Source organism: Trachurus japonicus, chromosome 23, assembly GCF_045865225.1.
Source record: "Trachurus japonicus isolate A0001 chromosome 23, Traja_1.0".
Lineage (NCBI taxonomy): Eukaryota > Metazoa > Chordata > Actinopteri > Carangiformes > Carangidae > Trachurus > Trachurus japonicus.
Genome location: NC_140929.1, coordinates 19,897,778 through 19,917,031, shown reverse-complemented (window position 1 = coordinate 19,917,031; position 19,254 = coordinate 19,897,778). Strand labels below are relative to the sequence as shown.

At 43.6% G+C, this 19,254-nt stretch overlaps 1 protein-coding gene and 1 pseudogene across 6 annotated transcripts in view; both read right to left on the bottom strand.

Annotated features, from left to right (window-relative positions):
• The window catches only part of LOC146962883 (gamma-crystallin M2 pseudogene), a 310,111-nt pseudogene extending 292,705 nt beyond the window's left edge, over positions 1 to 17,406 (bottom strand). The window contains exon 1 of the transcript XR_015035118.1: positions 17,390 to 17,406. The product of XR_015035118.1 is annotated as a gamma-crystallin M2 pseudogene, transcript variant X2 (transcript). The remainder of the gene's footprint in view (positions 1 to 17,389) is intronic.
• Positions 1 to 19,254, bottom strand: part of osbpl8 (oxysterol binding protein-like 8) — a 127,840-nt gene that overhangs the window by 87,141 nt on the left and 21,445 nt on the right. The window lies entirely within an intron of this gene.

The following is a 19,254-nucleotide window of genomic DNA, read 5'->3' as shown; positions in this document are numbered from 1 at the left end:
CAGACGTACAACACACACACACACACTCTCTCTCGCCCTCCTGCTGTAGAAGCAGCAGAAGCCTTCTCACCATCCCCTACTGTCTTTTACCACCCAAACAAAAGGTGTTGTAGCTCCAGGGCTTTAGTAAACAGATTGTTTCTAATGCAAGCAGAGGATCAGCCAGTCTGTCAGCTCCCTTTCCCAAGAGTCCTGGAAATTCATTCTTTAAATCTGTCTTTCCCCCGTCTGCCCCCAGCTCCTCTCCCTATAGAAATGTTGGAGCATGACACTGTTTTTAACCTTTATCTATCCGGGGAGGGTTTCTGCCAGCTGCCACTTACCCAGTTCACTGGACCAGAGCGAGAGGACACCTGTTGTCGGTCTCTTAACGGAGCCACAGGAATGTGACCAAACTGCCCCTCTTGTATATGTGAGTCAGGGGTGTTACAAGAAAAGGTTCAGAGCAGGTCTCCTTCTTAAAACCTGATTCTGATTTAACACCTGAAAACACTTCATTCTGCAGAGCAGCAGCATCAAGTACGGTGTGGAAACTGCTTGTGTGGATATCAAAAATTCTAGTTAATCAACATAATCCCTCGGTGCAAGCTGTTTTTAGATCGGCGGGGCAGAGACGCGAGCTGCTCGGTACTTTCGCGTTTCCCTCAAACTAAATACACAATCCAACAACTCCAAAACACTCTTGTGGACAAGTTGTGACCTGCATATTCACCACGTTATGAAATAATAACGTATAATTATGTAACATTTCGACACATGGAGCAAATACTCGGAACTACTTGCGCTTTTGAAGTCACTCCACCCAGCAGCCGTGTCTGGAATGTAGTTCTGGCTACGCATTTGCCTTGAAAACAATTTTGTCTAGTAATGTTACATTATGAATGTGCAGGTCACAACTTGTCCACCAGAGCGTTTTGGAGTTGTTGGATTGTGTATTTGATGAGTTTGATGAGGGAAAGGCGAAAGTACCGCGTGCCATGCAGAACTCACGGCTCTGCCCTGCCGATCTAAAAACAGCTTGCACCGACAATTAAAGGTAACCTACTGCTATGACTATAGGGATTATGGCAATGGGCAAATTTGCCAAAAATGTTGAACTATCCCTTTAATATCGGATCGGTGCATCCCTGAATGTGAGTGTGACTGGTTTTCTATTGGCCTGTGATAGACTGACAACATGTTGAGGGTTGTGGGCTGGGAGAGGCTCGGTCCCTGGTGACCCTAACAGGATGAGCAGCTCGGCTGATGGAGCTGATGGATGTTCAGATGTTCAGGTGGAGCAGTCGAGCCCTGGCCGCTGCCTCCGCTCCACATGACACTGACCACATCACAATTATAAATGTTGTGCAGGCCGACTCTGGCACGCACTGGCTCAGGTTGTACATTAACAACAAACATTAATAACACTTGGAAAAACTCTTCAGACTGTGTATTTACTCAACCGTCTGGCCACAGGTTCACACTGGGATAACAAGAACATACACCAAATCGGATTCTGCTCAGTCAGCTGGAACAAAACAAAATAAACCCCCGAGCCCAAAAACAAACTACAACACACTTCCTGATAAAAGATAAATCTCTGATCCAAAAACTGAAAGGGTTTACCCAACAACCAATTATCAAAACTTCACAGTTGCATCCTAAAACAAATGGTAGAATGAAGCAAACAGAGGCTGGGACATCTGTCTGTCCACATCAGCTGGCCACGCTCCACATCTGTTCACCACCACACTCACTCACTGCTGCACATCACCTGTTTGTTCTTTGCCTCATGTGCGCACAATAAGACACAGGCTTAACCCCAGTGTCCGCAGCAGTGACACAACTGTCAGCAAGTCCTTGAAATGACTTTGTGATCCAGTGGGGCCATCTGTTAATTACACTCGCTGCTTTACTGGAGATTATTTTGCGTGGAGCAGCTGCCGACCAACACGTGCTTGTCCTGAAAATGCTGTCAAGATTACAGGGCGGGCACGCCGGGCAGCCACTTATGCTGATTGCTGTTTTTGGTGTTTTTTTGTTTTTTTTCTAAGGCTACTATGGCCCCACCTGAGATTACACCTGATCAGCCTATCAGAAGCCAGGAGGAAGCTGTGATATCACATGAGGTGACGGTGTATTGACCCGACGCTGCAGATCCAGGGATTGTTTGCAGAATAACACGATGCCTCATTAACCAGGTGTACGCACGCTGATGAGCTACAGCGTCGACTCGTGACCGGTGTGCAGCTGCACCGCCACGCGCTGTGTGTTGTTGTGACACATTCCTCCCATCACCGTAAAATGTGACGCGACTTGTGACACAGCAGAGCTTCTGTTGATGTGGAGCAGATGGAGTCGCCTCCACGGCCCGTATGTATTATCGATGAAGTGCTGGTTTGTGGGTTTTTATCTCCTCAGATCGATGCAGGTAGCTGCTCATCATCACTGCTGACTGGGAGATGCTCCAGACATGTCATCTTGCCAGGTTATGAGAGCACGATCATTTACTGCAACAATTCATTGATTAATCAAACAATAATGGATTATTAAATCAATCGTCAACTATTTTGATAATCGAAATTAGAAATTAGATTAGAAAAAAAGTCCAAATTCTCTGATTTCAGATTCTTAAATGTGAATATTTCTTATATTTTTATGACAATGAACTGAGTATCTCTTTGGTTTGTGGACAAAACAAGACATTCGAGGACGTCATCTTCTGGTTTGGGAAACACTGAAATTTTTCAGCATTTTTTTTTTACATTTTATTGACCAAACAACTAATCGATGAATCACTTAAACAATCAACAGATTAATCAATAATGAAAATAATTGTTAGTTGCAGCCCTAGTCCCCCTGTTTTGTGTCATATCTCCACTGTCCTATCTAATAAAGACAAAAATGCTAATAACTGGGGAAAAAAACAAAACAAGCTAAGCATAATTAGGACATGGTCTCTTAGCAACAGGTAGGTCAGCCTATTCCCTGCCACAAGACAGCATGTACTGGCCGTGGCCGCCAAACATGCCCCTCTTTCTTTTCTTTTTTTCCATCGTTGTATTAGCCAGGAGTGCAGCAGGGTCATGTAAGGTTAAGCTGGTGATAAGAAGACTATGTGCATCTTTATTCAGAGTTTATGGTAATAATGCAATAGTGAAGTGGTTGAAAAAAATGAAAAACAACTGTTTAAAGCAGATGGAAATGGACAAAGACACTTCATGTCTGTGGACATCTTTAAAGTGGCTACATCATGATTTTGTCCTCTGTCCTCTGTGCTGATGCTTCTCCTGCTTCTCCAAACTCTCCCACATCAGAATCTACTGCAAAACATCACAGATTATAGATAAATGCCTCACACAACCTTCAAGTCATATGACTCAAACTATTATTTCAATAACTGAGCTGATCCAAAGGTAACACTGTACAACTCTCAGAGAGAGAGTGAGTTTAGCTTTACCTACTGGCACAGTGTTTCTCTTTGTTACCTGCCAATAACAGCCTCAGCCCGCTGACTCTGGCTGCAGCGGTCGATATGTGAAACAAAGCACAATGTGTTTAGTCACCCTGCAAATAAAGGTTAAACGTAAACCATTTGATTTACCAATTGTCCTTTATTCACCGTGCTGAGAACAGTAATTTGAGCATGAGCTCGTCCAAACCGGTCAGAGCTCTGAACGGCCACATAAAACGCCACCTGGGACCAGGGAACGGCTGTTTAATGTTCAGAACATGAAATCCACAGGAAAGAAAACAGGTGCAACAGTGGGATGAGGTATTGTACAGAGAAGCAGCACAGAGTAAAGTAACACTGTGAATGATGAAACAGTGCAGGTGCTGTTCTGTATTGATTGTAGTGTGAAGTAGAGACGGCCCGATCACGTTTTGTTGTTGCTGCCGATACCAATCATCGATAAGTGAGACTGACGGATTCACGTCTGATATTGATCATTGTGGCTCGCTGTGCAGATCCCACACACTGTTGAAGTTGTTTTGTTTTGGTGGTTTGTTGTGTTGGTCACATGTTCTTAATGACAACATCAATGAATCAGATTGGCAGCTGATCAATCTGGCCATCGCTTACTATCCTACACCAGGGATCTTGGATTTTGCCCAATTTTATTTTCAATGGACCTGGAGTCTAATAATAAAGTCTATCTATCTATCTATCTATCTATCTATCTATCTATCTATCTATCTATCTATCTATCTATCTATCTATCTATCTATCTATCTATCCATCTATCCATCCATCCATCCATCCATCCATCCATCCATCCATCCATCCATCCATCCATCCATGCTAAGACTGCCTTCCACTGATTGGCCAGAAGGTTGTTGCAAACAGACAGGCAGGCAGACAGACAGACAGGCAGACAGACAGAGGACAAGAGGACAGGACGACATCCTGACAGTAAGACGCTCACTAAAGCCGTCGTCCTCCCCCGCTCCGTCATTCATCCTGCTAATGCAACGCTCCGGCGCTCCGGCGCTCCGGCGGCCTCTCTGGGCTGCAGCCGGCACACACACACACACACACACACACACACTTCATCTAAACCTTGGCTCTCAAGGACCCGTCACACTGAGACAGATGCTTTCCACTCTCTCTCGAGCCCAGCTTCAGCAATCAGCTCATGACTCAGCCCGGAGCAGCAGTCACACAGCTGAGGTGAGAAATAAGAGGGGGAATTAAAAAAAATAAATAAATAAAAAATAACAGGGCTGTAACAATGGGGAATGTTATGTTTTCTCACAGTTTGTGGGAAGTCGACTTATTTATTTATTTCTTTGGTACGGTTTTCATCCCACTGACCAAAGTCAGGTTAGCTTTGAAGGTGACCTCTGTTTGCAGCTGCCTCTGTGAAGATAAAGCTACACTTAGTTTTTCTGAATAAAATCTCTCAATGTCTACTTTGGTGATGCCTTCAATGACTTCTCCTCTAGCACCAGCAGCAGCAGCAGCAGCAGCAGCACAAATATTTCTTATCTATTACTTTGCTATGACCAGTGTGACAGATGATCCCCAGTAGCTATAGCTGTGTTTGTGTTAAGTGCTAATTAGGAAATATCAAAGCTCTCAAGACGTGTTTTAAATTATGTAAAAACATTCACATAATTCATATTTTCTGTGGCAAAACAAAGATAAACTGTAGCTGGGAGCACATCTACTCCAGAGAATTGAAGCTGTGTCCAAAATCACTCACTACCTCCTGTATAGTCCACTACACTGAGTCCTAATGCATAGGATTATTATATATATTGAACTCAATCACACAAGGAGCCAAAATGTAAAGCACCACATACTGTATATTGCGGGTCAAACAGTACTGACATTTATTGAACAGACCAAAAATGTGTCAGAAATATGCTTTGAACAGCTGGCATACTGTCCATTGTTGCCCATGTTCTTAATAAAAATAAGATGAAATAAGAATATAATGATTTTTAATTAACGGTGCATTGAGAATACATCAGATGTGAACAAGCTGGTGTAAAAAAATAACAGAACAAGACACTAGTTTTCTCTCCTATTCTAGATACTTCTTTTCTTGGCTGCAGGTTTATGTCAAACATACATAAACCTGCCAAGAAAAGAAGTATCTAGAATAGGAGAGAAAACTAGTGTTCAGTCCTGAGCTGTGTGTCAGTGAGACGATGATGTGCCGAATCCGAGCAGCAGATACGTAGCTGCTTGGCGCTTGTCGATCTATTGCTTGGTCATGACCATACGGTAGCTGTTGCAGTGTATGATGGGATTCTCCGTGTGAGTATGTGAGCGCTATACAGGCGGGCCATCAATAATAGAAATATGAAAGTGTCCCGCGGGCCAGATCTGGCCCCAGGGCCTCGAGTTTGACATGTGTGGCCTATATAGTGCTAAACAATCATGCATTATTCTTGTGCTGAAACAGAAAACTGATGGGGATTATGACACTTAAAGGGATAGTTCAACATTTTTGGCAAATTGGCCCATTGCCATAGTTTTAGGAGTAGGTTCATCACCTTTAATTGTCGGTGCAAGCTACCTTTAGAACGGCGGAGCAGAGCCGTGAGCTGCCAGGATGGTTAGAGGAGACATTACAGACTGAGCCTCAGACATGTTAGAACAGTGGTTCCCAACCTTTTTTCGCTCATGACCCCATTTTGACATCACAATTTTCTGGCGACCCCCGCGATCACGTGATCACGGCCGTCAATCAAGATGCACAAGCTCAGATATTTTTACATGCTGTATTCTATTTGAACTCGATTTATATTTGAGAAAGTGGAAGTATCGAATATAGTTGTTTAAGATTGTGTGTGGTGTTTTTAATCATAATTTAAAAAACAATGATTAGTTAAAAAAAAAATTTAAGCAATTAGGTCCTACTGGACATTTCAGGCGACCCATTTGAATTCCAGGCAACCCCACGTGGGGTCCCGACCCCAAGGTTGAAAAACACTGTGTTAGCATTTACTGTACTCAATTACGCAGATCCACAAGTAGAACTGTGGACTCTTAACTTAGTTTTTTATAGTCTAATCATTACCGCACACTTTTTCTAGATCAACACCAAACACTAGTCATAGGGGCAAGCTGGAGTCTTCACTTTCCAAACAAAGGACAAGCCAGTGACAGACAATCTTCTCTATTGTGTTGACTGTCTCCTACACTTCACTGACACTCTGCCCCTCCACACACGCTGCTACATAACAATCTGTTTTAGTTGTAGCGCAGCTGCCTGTGAGCTAAGAGCTGTGAATCACTGCCAAAGATAGAGGGCGAACGCACCGGGAATCCTAAACTAGTGGCTTGGCAGTGGCCCCAAAAGCAGGGCTACAATCAGACTGAGGGGTTTTTCCACAGAGCCAGAAGATAACAGGGAACCTCTGGGAACTATTTCACTAAGACCTGACCAACAAGCAGAGTGTAACGTGTGTTTTCAGCTCAGACTCCAGTGCAACAGCACAAACACCAGGTATGTGACTGAGTGGCATTGGCTTTCCTCCTCATTGGATTTAACGAATGAGTAAATGGACAGATGGCACGGTGCCAAGCAGCACAAGTCTGTGTGATAGGATCAACCAGAGTTGCTGTGACTGATGGACACGATGCTGTTTTGACTCCTCTTTGTTCTGCATCATTTAACAGACAAGGGATGTAGGTGGTGAATGTGGTTTTATGACACAATGCACACAGGTCTGACCCGTGTAAAGGTCTATGTGGAGCCGTCACGCATCAATCAGTCGATTAGATCGCTCCACAGACAAACTTTCCCATTGTAAATCATCACTTTGTTCATGAGTTTCACCCACTGGCACAAGCAACAAGTCATCAATCAATCAGGGCAGGGGACCTAAAGCTAACAGGACGTCATGGATGAAAAAATAATAATCATGGAGGGGGGAAATCGTGATATTTTATGATACAACACACCCATTCTACAAGAACACAAACTGAAAGTAAAAAAACAAACAAAAAAAACAGAGCCTGACAGAAAATCAACCTCAGAAAGACAAAGTTATCTGTTGTTTTACATTTTAAAGCAGTACTAAAGAACTTTCATTTTTGGTTGAGTTTGGCGGCGCCAGTGGCCCAAAGCGGTAGTGTTTTTCCTGAAGGGAGACTCCATCTCCCATGAGCACTAGCGCGTAGCGCCGTAAACATCCTGATCTCCTGGTGCATGGAAATTAACAGAAGACGTCCAAACTAAGTTTCTTTCCAGCGGATCATTTCACAGTAAACACACATACACAATCAGACAGGGACGTACAGTGGGTACTAGTTTCATTTGGACGTTTCCCTCACGTAACGCGTGATTCACGCGTTGCGTGAAATTGTAGGTCACACTGTAGCCACTAGGTGGAAGCATCGTACTGAGATGCAGCTCAAAAGATTTTGGGATAATTCCACGTTTGACCACAACGTAGCTGCAATGGAGAGTGGCGCTGTTCATAGGCCATAGGTACTTCATTTGCAGCTGTGGTCGAGAGAGCTAGAGAGTGGATGGAGAGAGGGACCGCTACGCCGGTCAATCAGATCAATGTTGTTGTTTTATTGTTTCACAGTGGTTACAGTAGCCTACGTTCAACAGGATCAGTGGTTCTCAGCCTTTTGGGGGTCCCCCTCCTGTAGCCTGGCTGGGTGGCTCCAAGTTTGAGTAGTTTGAGTTCTGCAAGTTCTGGTGAATGTAAAAAATCCACTCACAGCCCACGACCGCTACGTCCGTGCCAGCAGCCTGGACCCGATGCTGCTGGACTCACGAGCGGAGCAATAATGTACATCTGTCAGCAGCTGCTCTTGAAGGGACAGACTAGATGCTGATTTTGTTAACAGTGACTTTGTTGCATCCAAACATTTAGCATATCTGTCGGGTGCTGTCTCTTATCCGGTACAAAGTGGGAGATGACAGAACTACTTTAATCGAGGGAAAGCTACATTGTTGCGAGTGACTCCGGCCGGCGTGTGCACATGCACTAAGCCTGTGAATATTCTCGTTTGTCCCGGACTCCTGGTCATAGTCATCTCAAGGAAATTTAAACCGAATGCAACTGGACTTGGTTATTTGTCTAGGAAGACGTTTCACCTCCGGTTACAGTTACAAGTTACAGTTGCATTCGATTTAAATTTCCTTGAGATAAGTGCACACTGTTTCTGCTGTCAATTCGGTCATAGTTCATTTGTAACGTGTTTTCTTCATTCTTCATTAGGCTAATGTTAACACTAGAACCACCCAGATGGTCTCACACAGACGTTTGTGTTTTTCTTACGTAAATGACTTTGTTTACATTAAAACTACAGGTCTCTCAGTCCGTGACTTTTCCATGTGTGATGGTTTCTGAAGCTTACAACTTACACAAATGAAACATTCGATTTCTGGGCATTTATACCTCGGGCCGACAATAGCTAATTTATTCTTCAATTATTGTTTTCATCTACAGTTATATTTATCATAATATGCCCAATTCGGGAGGGGGAGTGCCGCGGTCACGTTACATAATGTAACAGTTTCCAGAAAAATACAAAACAGGATATTTATTCATGTTACCCTCTGTTTAGGTAGATAAAGGTCTCAGTCACATTTGAATAAAAATAATGCAGTTAGGTTAATATCATAGGATCTTTTTTTAAAGATAGGCCTATTTTATTTTTAGTTCCATAATTCAGAGATGATTTTCACTTAACGAAATGAAACGAAACAATGTCGCCTACAGTTTTGTCCTCCGGCTTATGAAAAGTGTGAGGAGAGGTAGCTACTGTAAGAACCGGTTTTTCTAAGCTGACTGAACAGCTGTGTGAAGTTCTGTGGGGGGCAGGGCTGTAGCCTACTTGAGTGAAGTATCCACAAGCACACCTATTGATCAGAGATAAATGAAGGTGCTAATGTGTCGCTGATGTGTCTATTAAGCTGGTCCTACAGACCGCTGCATATAAACCACACTGAAGCGATTTTCACCCAGCCTGCTTTCAATAAAACACACACTAGCATTCTATAGCCTATTGCAATCAGTGAAATATATGAAATCAATATAAAACACAATTTAAATATGAGAGTTGCTGTTGCTCTAGTTTAATAGCGCTGCAGCTGCATTTACCGTGCGCCCCTGTCTGTATGTGAACCTGTGTCTATGTGCGGGCAGAGATCAGAGATGGTGTTTTTTTAATAATCAGTCTAGCGTTTCACCATCCCTCATCTCCGCCAGTCAGCATCTCAACCTGCCGCCTCTCTCGCGTGCGGGCGCACCGCACGTGAACACACGTGAGACGTGGACACATTTATTTATTTATTTATTTTTTCTGTGGGAAACACTGCTGTGCGTACGCACACCTCTCCGCAATATTCCATTGATAACTCACACCGGACCCAAGAATGGTGCAGACATGAACACACCTCATATTCCACCCCCAGAATGCATCAGCACAACCATATATGGTCAGCACGTGCATAATTAAGTAGCCATGTGCTCTGTGGAGCGGCAACAAAGTAACAACAAAGACAACACCCGGAATGATGCTTCGGCGGACCTGCCCTCGCTTTTGAGGTCGGTTGTGAGAAAAATGCCTACTGTCCAGACAACTGTGTTTTTTTTAAGCACCCCTGCATTACACAAACACACACATACGGTATATAGCCGCACATATAGGCTATATCAGTGATCATAATGATGATAAGAGAAAATGCATTGTTCACTAAAACTGCACTTTGGCATCCCAGACTGAAATAAAATCTTTGCTTATAGTGAGAGCTGCTCTACTAAGTGAACTATACCTTTCTTGCGTTACTAATGTTATTGTGTATCGAGTGTTTCAGAGTCGGCCGGCTGTAAACCAGCTGACCCCGACTGACTTTTTTTTTTTGCGGTCACATCAGCACGGCTGCATCTTCGGTCGCGGCTGCTGTGGCATTTGCCCATATTGCCCTATGGCCAGTCCGTCCCTGTCACTGGTTGTTTGTGTTGTCTGTCAAAACATGGATGAATGAAACCTATACCCACACATCTTGTAGCCTAGTTCTATCGAGGGAAAGTTATTTCAGGATATCCTGTTTTATCGCCCAGCCCGAAAGTGGCATAGGCTATTGCCCGTTCATTCATGAGAAATCATCCAGCTACACTCAGTCAAACAAGGTGGGGAATGAACACTACTGTAGTTGGCTCATTTTAAAAACACACCGGCAGCATCGCCCACTGAGTTAATTAACTGCTGTGTGCTGTGTGGAAAACCACGCTGTGGTGCGTAATCGCGGTGCAGATGGGTGTGTTTGGAGCTGACTAGAGTATCGATAAAAGAGAGTGAGACGTATAGCTGCCGTCGTTACATTTTTCTCATTGAAAAACTATACTGTATTATTATTATATTGCATTCCCCATTCGTGTTCAGTGCTCCGTGCTGCTGTCTTATAGGGGCGATCTGCTGCTCACAGATGCCACCTGGCGGTTGTTTGGGCACATTGCAGCTTCTGGTGAAAACACAATTACTCCTCCACAAAAAATCCGCGTGAGCCTCCCGTGACTCACGCGTGAATCTCGCGTGAAACCGCCCAAATGAAACTAGTACCCACTGTACCACATTGCTGCTCCCTCCTCGTCGTGACTCATGAAAGTGAAACTTAAGTGAGAGCCGGTTTCCTACCATCCACCTCAAAGCTGCTTAGTGCCAGTGAAGGCGATACAGACCATAATGATACAGACCCCCTCAGGCCATGACAGAGGTGTCATTCAACTTGTTGTAAGTCGATGTACCATCACAAAAGTTATGAAAATATTTTATGAAGGTTGAAAAGTTACTTAGTGCTGGTTTAATCTCACTTATACACATCTGTGTTCACGATAGTTTGTAGTTTTCCTGTGATCTCGAGTCTCCAGCTGCTCTGGGCACCAGAGATTGGAGACGCGACGCGACAGTGGGCGAGGGTTGGATAAGTCAAACAGAGCTAAACCGTATGGGAGTCGGAGCGGAGACCTGTAGCCTAGACCAACTGTTGCTAAAAAGCTTCGTTTATAGCTTCTACTCATCTCCCCACCACTAGACAAGATCCAAAGTGGAGGCAGCCATCATTATTACAAGGTTGTTTGTTTCAGCCTGACCCACATTTCATTTTCAATCAGTCAGCATGACGTCACACCACTCCTGTGTGTCATCTGATAAAGCCCAGGCTGCAGTGCTGCTTTTTCTCCCCACAATCAAGTATTCATTTTCACAATCTAATTTATTTATTTATTTTTTAGAATTCAATTACATAATTGAATTCAGAGCAGTCATTACAGTCAGCTGTAACACTGGTATGACCAATGCAAAAAGGTTTGTACCAATGATTTAACTCAAAGGTTATTCCAGTTCCTCTGGATCTTCCTTCTGTTTCCAGCTACCTACTGGTTACCTTTACATCTTCAAATGCATCTTGTAACATTGTTTCACAAACATAAACTTCCAACAGCTATGAATAGGAGTTGCAAAGCAATTGTGCTCCAATTAACCCATAATTATGGTGACAATTTGTTTAGTTAAACTGACTGTATTCAATTAAATAATATAAAAAGTATGACTCATAAGGAGTAAGTCGAAGCCAAAAAAATATCTATTACATAAATTAATATGAAATTTGAAGAGAATGAAATTAGATTTAAATATTTAATTTGGATTTCTTGTTTGTATTTTATTATACGATCTGCTGCACTGAACACTATGACCGTGATTGTTTTTAGATTAACAGTGGGGCCCTGCTCAAGGGCAGCCAAGGACAGCAATCATTTCAGGATGCTAAGCTGATTGTAGTGATGTTACTGTCTGCTCTCCAGAGAGGGAGGCAGCTCCGTGACAGGCCGGCAGCAGATCTATAGTGGCCCATCACTGCTGAGTGTTTGGGAAATGATTACCAGTGGTTCAGTAAGACATGCAGAGCTACGGTGCTACGAGAGAGAGAGACAGAGAGAGAGAACAGGAGGTCACATGTTGATCCCTGATATTTTTACCAAATCAACAATAAAAATCGAACATCAAACCGATGCTGAGGCGATTTGTCCTTTTGATACTTTTGTCTTTTTCATCACCACTTCTTGAGGCAACTGTCAGCCACTCTGGTATCTCTGAACCAGGCCTCCACTTCTGCTCAGTGATAGTGAAGTTTTAGGATTGTTTCCACCAATAACCCATCCATTCATCCATCCATCCATCCATCCATCCATACACTTATCTATGCAGAGTCACTCAGTACGTTTACATGACAGTTGAAAAAAACTAATTATTGCCTTAATCCGACTATAACTGGACAACTGAAGTGCATGTAAGCGTGTTAGTCCGGCTAATATACCGGAGTTCTCCAAATCCGACTAAAACACCCAGATAAAGCGAATGGAAATCGATTTTTATGTATTATACACCTTAATCTGACTGAAACTGGACAATGCGTGTGCGCATGTTTCACGACAGTAAAAATAGCACAAAGCATAGCACAGAAACCGTCCCGAACCCAGCAAAGAAAATTAAAAAAAGTGGCATCAGCGCCAATTGAGTGTATTTCACACAGTGCAACCAACGAGAAGATGTGGTATATAAAAAAAAGGAAGAAAGACCCAAGTCATATAGGCTATTTCAGCCCAAACCAGGACCGGCACATCCGGTCGAGAACTGAGGTTGAGAACGCCCTCTGAAACGACGCACATCGCGACCTATGTTGAGGAGGACACTGTCAATTATTCCATTTTCCTGTTGCATGTAAACTGGGACCAGTCCAGAATGGTTCTGATAGAAAAGGAAAGATGTGCTGTTATGCATTCGTTTACTAGAAGCAGCAATGACTAATTGTTGAAGAGCACTTCCAGTTCCATTGCTGTAAATATAAATGATCAGTGTGTGATCCTGTACGTGCTGAACTCGTCTGTCTGAATCAGCCTTTTCCACTGTGCTGCTCATACCACCAAACCAACAGTAAATACCAGCTGTGTTTGCTTATAAATGAGTGACTGTGGGCTGGTTGACACCTGCGCTGGCTGCAGCGCCAGTTTACTGCAGCTCCAGGCGAACATTCATCCAGACTCATTAAGATCACTGACAAGGGCCGGGACACAAACTTGATGAACTGCAGGAGAGGAAGCGGCGGGGTAACCACAAATATATCCCCCGCCTCGGGGCCAAGATGAATGCTACGCCCTGAGCTGAATGTTAACATCAGCATATCGATGTCAACATGCTGACGTTCAGCAGGTTCAAAGATTAAAACAGTCCACATTTCAGGTTAGCCTATCGACATGTTGATGTTTAATACATAAAAAATATGGTGCCATCCCTGAAGTCACGTGGCTCGCATGATTACATTTTTTTTTTGTTTAATAAAACAAAACCTGATAGGAATTAACGTTAAAGGTATCCCTTTAACTTTTTAACAAATTGGCCCATTGCCACACTATGAAATAATAACGGAATGTTACGAGACAGAGTTGTTTTCAAGGTAAATTCATGCAAAACACGCGTTCCCATCGGGGCAGTTTTTCATCAAGCAGTCTCTGCATTTGCCTTGAAAACAACTCCATCTCATAAGGTTCTGTTATTATCTCATAGCGTGGTGAATGTGCAGGTCACAACTTGTCCACCAGAGCGTTGTGGAGTTGTTGGATTGTGTATTTGATGAGTTTGATGAGGGAAACCAAGAAATCCCATGAGCCTCTGTAGCGTAGCTCTGAGCAGCTCACGGCTCTGCTCCGCCGTTCTAAAAACAGCTTGCACCGACAATTAAAGATAACGAACCTACTGCTATGACTATAGGGATTATGGCAATGGGCCAATAGCCAAAATGTTGGACTATCCCTTTAAGATCTGAAGAGTTTTCTGGAAGTTCAGCTCAGAAACATCACAGTTGAAGTGAATAAATCATTTAAAATACAGCTGTAATCACAACAAGTGGATGTAGGCCTAAATGGGAGAATCTGATTATTTCCATTTTTTTCCCCAAATCTTTTTTGAATTTTCCAACAAAATGACATAGTGGTAACAAAAAAAGACATGTACAACAATATGTCTTGATTACATTTTTTTTTACTTATTGAAAGAGCACCATGTCATAGATACAGAGAATAATAGATGTACATGTCTCATGGAGTCAGTCTAGAAGCTTCTGAGCGTCCTAATGCCTCCACAGGTTGAGGGAAGAAGCTTCTGTCCAGTCAGACAGGTGATGTCACCATTCACCAGTATCAGCAGCTACCAGCAGCTAACGGCAACTTTTTAAGGTGGATTGTTTTCTTGTGTGTGTGCATGACCACAGTGTCTGGAAATCGATTGATCCATCTCAAATCTCAATGACAACCTTGAAAATGTCTTTAGTTTGTTATCAGATCTGTACATGACATGGGTTTTAGTGATGATCAGATCTCTAAAGGTGTGTGTATGAAGCCTGCAGATAACATGAGTCTGAAAGAGCTGCCTCTTCCCTTTTCCTTCTCGTCTTCTGAAATTTGAAATGTGTCCAAACGCTGCCTTCAGAGAAGCTGGAGCAGGGTGAATTACTTTTTTTCTATCTTCCACCGCTCACTGCACTTTTTTCTCACTCGAAGCCACAGAGGGATACTTTGCCAGAAACCGACGTGGAGCCATTTCTCGGACTGGCGGGCTAAACTCGCTGTGACACAAGCAGGCTAATATCACTCCATTCTGAATCTGTAGAGACAGACTTTAAATTCTAATGTGATTCTAATGTGATAATTGATTATTTTGCAGGACCCAGTTGCAGAGGGAGGTATACTGTATCTGCTCTGTGTGTTGGAATGAGTTGAGCTGTATTTTCCAGGTAGGACAGGTGAAGGGCAGATGGTGATGCAGGGAGGGTGGACTTAATATGCTACCAGACATAGCTCATGATGACCGGTATGAACTGAGGTGGTAGTTATTGAGACAGCACACAGGACAGGAGATGATGGTGGTTGGTTTGACACATGTGGAAATGACAGAGAGATGTTTAACCCTCTGAGGTCGGTGCCGTCGTATACGATGGCGGGGGTATTGTTTTACTCTTTCACATCTATCTCTGGAACGCCGAAAGAAAGCAACGTAATTGTTTTTTTATTGAAAGCGGGACACTTCTGCCTTTACAAAGAGTCCACTGATGTGTCTGTAGCTGACCCAGAAGAGAGTAGTCCTGCCTCAAACACCTGTGTCCAATAGGAGACTCCTATCTCATCACAGGATGGACCAAAGTCCTGTAGGAGTCTTCCTCATTGCAGACACACACTGTTTTCATGCCAGGCGAGTGGGGCACTTTTGGAAATAATATATTTTGTATCAAGCCCTTATTCTTTTCCCCCTAATACCCAATGCCTTAAAGAACAGTTATATGGTGTCTAAAAAGATGCTTATAATAATTTTCTGAGCGTTTCCAACAAATATATGTGAATTTGTGTTCCGTTTTTGATTTTCCTTTCTGTTCCTTTCTGATCATATAGCTTTTTCTACATTCATATGACACCACTACAGAATGAATATTCTGAAAGCCAAGGTTGTCCTGAATAAAACACTGTCAGTTACTTGATTGTGCATCACAGGGCTGAGGTTTTACAAGCATTAACACACAAGGAGGCCAGGCCAGAGAAATACAGAAGAAAATGCCATAGACTCTTAGTCAGGATTTGAAGGCAGAACACTGGACGCTGTTGTCTCATGCTGCTGTTTTGTGAGGGTTAACACTAGAGAACAACCTCCTCCCACCGTCAGCAGTCACAAGCAGAAGCTCCAGCCCCTCCATTATTGTCTCCATCATTCGCATCGCTGTCACGAGTGTGTGGTTGTTCTGTGATGATGGCCTGGATGCACCTCCAGTGCTGCTGTGTGTGTCTGTTTGTCGGCGAAGTGGCTGCTGATTCTCTGCAGATAATTCTGTTCTCTCTCTCTGAAGTCATGTGACATGTCAGTCCTTGCTGCTTTGAGCTGTTGAGCTGCCTCTGCACATCTGAATACAACAGCTCAGATTCGCAGCAATTTTCCAAACCTCTGCGGTCAGCCACAGCTTCAGGTTCAAACATGATGTGACGGTTTTGGTAACTGTGACATCATCAGTACGTTGACTATACAGTACAGACTATTATATTATATTATATAATATTATATGGAGGTAAAATCTACTGAGTCAAATCAAACATGCAGCTCAGGACTGAGGGACTGAAGCGTTCTCACCCTAATGCTCTCTATGAAAAACAAACTGAACAAAGACGAGGGGAACAGGTGAATCCAAAGTTGCTGAGTCAAATGTAATCTTCTGCCTGTCCCAGTTTGGTGCTGTGCTCACGGAGAGACATCTTTAAACAGAATTAATCCATGTAGGTCAGGGAGCCAGGAATATTAATCAAGCATGTAAGCAGAGGAAGAGGATTCTGCCTCGCTAGACCACAGAGAAGCAGCGCTGGAGGAATCACTTTCCCCCCTGTGACCGGGAGAGAAAATATCTAAGTGGTGATACTGTACACGCAGGAACACAGAGTCTCAGAGAGCAGGATAGCATGACGATGCTGGAGAGAACAGACACTTGCAGATCTTTGCACAATTAAATATTATCTGGCAGCCGCTTGGCTCAGATGAAATCTCATCCCTCTGTAGATCCTGTTTTCATAAGTACAGGATGACTTTACATTTCTCTGTCCCTGTGAGCGCCGTGAAGGTCTGGTTGGAGACAGTGTACGTCACGTGATGTCAGTCCGTCTCATAAAGAAGAACTGTCTCTAAAAACAGCAGGTCGGCTGGCTCAGGAACCTTGACTGGCCTTTAGCTATGCCAAATCTCAGTTCCCAATTCTCCATTTCCCAAGTTCCTGTTTAAGTAATATTGGCAGCAGACCCTCCCCTGTTGGACAGTGCTTCTGTCAACACGTACAAATGTGTTCAGTTTGGCCTGAATGATAGCTGCCAATGTTTTTACAGACAGACGTGGTGCTGTCGTGTCCAGTCATGTTTAGGTTGTTTTGTTTAGTCTATGTTGTCTTGTGGTTTGCTATTTTATTCTGAAATGTATCTCTCCTCTAGTTTCAGGTGACTTGCCCCTTCCCCGCCCTGATTGTCTTCCCCGTCCTGATTGACTTATGCAGCGTTGCAGACAAGTCACAACTCAGAATGTCCCGGTTGAAAACTCTGAGTTCCGTCTTCAAAGCGTTAGAGACGCATCACGCCAGAATAACCACAAACATGGCGGTCCTGGACAAACTTTGCATTCACATAAAACATTACATGTTTTAATGTATTTTGGCATTTAAATGCATTTTCATTGATGTTTCACCTTTGATGGTGTGGTTCTGCACGGGTGAATGTTGTGTGACGTCACACAACTGCTTCTCGGAGAAGTCGGGGTAGACTTTTTTCTCCCACTTGGCCGAGTGGGAGCTCCGACTTCAGGTGGCGTTCCATTGCACTTATTCAAGTAGGAAGTCAGAAGGATCAGAGTTCCCACTTGTCTCGAACGCAGCATTATTCTGCGTCTACTCCATGCCACGCTCTCTTGCCCAAGTCTGGTTTTGCCCTTTGGTTTGCTACTTTGTTTTGCTTTTTCTTTCTTTCTCAAAAGAGTGATTTTTTCTTCTGTACCGTAACTGTTGTTACGGTACAGCAATTTTTTGTTTGCACCTCGTCCAATTAAAGAAACTGGATTTCGGAGTCGTGCATTTGGGTTCTGAGATGCCGGGTCTTGTCAGGAGTCTACACAAACTGGGAATAGTTGCTGGGAACTGTCTGACTTATGGGTAGAGGTCTGTCAGTTTGTGCTACAAAATGCATGTCACACACTGATCAAGCATTAATTCTAATTCACCTGGTTTACCAGTAGTATTGTCCAGTAGTCAAACAAAGAAATCTTACATTTTCCAGCCAAAGGAAGTGGCTCCTGACCTACGCTACTTCTATTACTGTTTGTTATTACCTAATAATATTACTACTAATGAGCTGCTATACATCAGCATTACTCCAAGGAAACACAATTAAGACTATCTATTCTATCTAATCTATTTACAGTCTGTCAGTAGTTGGAGATGCAGTGTCATTTATCAGCTCCATTAAAGCTGGTTTCTACAGCTGTTCAGAACAGGTGACACTGTCAAGAGTAGGGTTGCTGAGGAAGAGATAAAATTCCCTATTAAGAATATCATTATTAACTTCATGTGCCTCTGCGGGGACACCGTAATTCCCTAACGACACCGACTCTCTTTTCTTTCTATTATATCCCCCTCCTCATGCGGGAGAAAGGAATGTGGAGCACTACGTGTGTCACCTTGCAAAATTAAAACCGTATTACGCTTTCAAATGCTACAAGGTGACTCAGCACTCGCTGACATCCATTTATCTGATCCATCAGGACGACGTGCGGACGGGAATGCTAATGAGGAGGAGAAGATTGAGAAGGTCTGAACTCGTGTGGTGTCAAGGAGAATGTGGCGACCTCGGACGATTGATTCCTCCCTCGGAGGAGGAGCGCCGCGGCTTCTGGGTTTTATTTTAACTCACTGTTGACTCGAACGGACGGCACGAACCCATCACTGCCACAGACGCAGAACAAAAGACACGACTCCACTACAGAGCCGCACGCTGAGAATGTATGTGACGCACACAGCCTGAGCTGAATAATATGTGTCTGTGTATATGTGATGGCTCTTGCATAACAGGAAAGGGAGGCGAGATGCGAGGCTGAGACGGGGACGCATCCACACAGTCTACAGGTGCAAATCCATCATTTTGTAGATGCTAAAGAATTTGCACATCACGTGGAAGGTGAGGGAGCATAGGTCATGGAAGCAGGTGGTGTGCATGTGACCCAGCAACAGCCTC